Source organism: Triticum dicoccoides, chromosome 7A (genome assembly GCF_002162155.2).
Source record: "Triticum dicoccoides isolate Atlit2015 ecotype Zavitan chromosome 7A, WEW_v2.0, whole genome shotgun sequence".
NCBI classification, from domain to species: Eukaryota; Viridiplantae; Streptophyta; class Magnoliopsida; order Poales; family Poaceae; genus Triticum; species Triticum dicoccoides.
The window spans coordinates 655,390,829-655,393,233 of NC_041392.1; positions in this window are offsets into that span (position 1 = coordinate 655,390,829).

Consider the following 2,405-nt stretch of genomic DNA (forward strand, 5'->3'; position numbering starts at 1 on the left):
TCGCAAGACTTACATCAGATCTAAACTAGTATGCATCTGTATCAAAGGAAAGGGTTGTATCTGTGGACTAAGCTGCAGAATGCCAGAAGGGAAGGGAAAGCCTAGCCTATCGAAGACTAGCATCTTCTGGAAACCACCATCTTGCAGCAACATGAGGGAGTAGAGTAGCATAAAGTAAAGTAGCAGTAGTGTTATCAACCTCGGCCAGAGATCCTTTCTCGACTCCTTGCGAGAAAGCAATCCCAGAGCCATACTATCTAGTTATCACCACAATCCAATTCTCATCAACATCCAGTTCTCATCACAAGTATCCAGTTCTAGTTGTATCGATCGAGATACAACTTCAAGTGTCCGTTACCGTAGGACAGGCTATCGATAGTTGTTTTCTTCCCTGCAGGGGTGCACCAACTTACCCACCACGCTCGCTTAACTCCGGCCAGACACACTTTCTTGGGTCATGCCCGGCCTCGGCCAAACAATACGCCGCAACCCAACCTAGGCTTAATAGAGAGGCCAGCACGCCGGACTAAACCTATGCCCCCAGGTGTCATGGGCCATCTCCCCGGGAACTCCTGCACGTTGCGTGGGCGGCCGGTGAGCAGACCTAGCTACCTCCTTCAACAAGGCAGGAGCTTACACAGTCCAACCCGGCGCGCGCCGCTCAGTCGCTGACGTCTATTAAGCTTTGGATGATGTATACGATACAGAACGCCCATACTATGCCCACGTGATGGTTAGTGCTATCAGGCCAGAGGCCCCTCGGATCAAATACCCAAACCGTTAGTGGATTAGGAGCACGCAGTAACGAGTAGAGACTCACGATCGATGTGACCCCGTCGCCTCGTCTCGAGTACTTGCGGCAAGGGCTAAGAATGCCCGGCCACGCCTCGTAAGTATCTCGCGGGCACCTTCCAGGTCCGCCCGACTCCACATCACTCGCAATTAAGCTCGCGCGGGTACACCTCAGGGCCAACCCGTCTTTAGTTACAGGGTCTAGTGCAAAGTCATAGTAACCATAGTAACCGTGTGTCTAACACCAAGGGGAAAACCTGAGGAATCAACCTTGTCAGATTCCCACTCGATGTAAACATCAAGGTGAACATAAGAGGAACCACCCTCGAGGTTCACACTTGAGGGGTTGCACGACAAAGTCGTATCGGAAGTGGTTAAGGAGGAAATCACCCTCGATGACCACGATCGACTAGCTACTCTACAGAGATCTCATCAGGAGTGATGTATGAGGTTCCACCCTCGGCACTCGATGGTAACTCTGCAGAGTCGAGCAACAAAGGGGCGTGATGTGACGTGAGGTGTCGGTGCCTGGTCTTCGATCCCGTTGATCGGGTCTTCTGATAATCTAGCGGGCAGTCGGGTCAAGTGGGGGGGGGGTCACTGATGGGTCTCTAACCAATCTATACTAAGCAGTTTAGGATAAGCAGGTAGGTAACAATAGCAGGTTACAATAAACAGGCTATGCAGCAGGATAGGAGCAAACAATAAAAGTAGCAAAATCTAATGCAAGCATGAGAGAATGAAATGGGCGATATCGGGATGATCAAAAAGGGGGGGGGGGCTTGCCTGGTTGCTCTGACAAGGAGGGGTTGTCGTCGACATAGTTGATCACAGGGGCTGCATCGGTCTCGGGGTCTACCGGACAGAAGAGGGGGAAGAAATAGTAAATACACGCAAACATATGCACAACATGATTACAAGCGGGGCTGTAGGTGTCCTAACGCAGTGCTAGGCGTTACTGGCGAAGGGGGAAACATTTGGGAAAGTTTTCCTGGTCCCGGACGGCTGTTAGACAGATGAATCGGAGGAGAAAGTTTGCATGCTCGCTACGCTACGGACATGTGTCAGATGAACGGACCACGTATCCGGATTCGTCTCGAAATTCTAAGTAACTTTCATGTAGAAAACTTTTTCATCCGAGATACGGTTTAATTTCTATTAATTTTCAATGTTTTATTAATATTCTGAAATTAATTTTAATACGAAAATAAATGCTAAAAAATGCTAGGAGCACCCAGCACAGTGTACACCAAAGTGTGCCCAGTGACTGACAAGTGGACCAGGGGGTCCCAGTTGACCAGTCAACGTTTGCCTGGTCAACAGGGGGTGGGCCCCCCTGTCATAGGCTGTTTAGTCTAGCCTAACAGTTTAGTTACCCAAACTAGGTGATTAGGCTAATTAAACCCGAGTTAGTTAAGTTAATTAACTTTTTAGTTAATTAATTAACTAATTTTATTATTTATTTATTTTAAACATATATATATATATATATATTTCTTTTTTATCCTTTTTAAGGGGGCGTGGGGGCCATAGGCCAGTGGCCCAGGGGGCCACGCAGTTAACGGGCCCAGGGGGGTTATCGGGCGCGGGCGCTCGTCGGGGCTGACCCGACG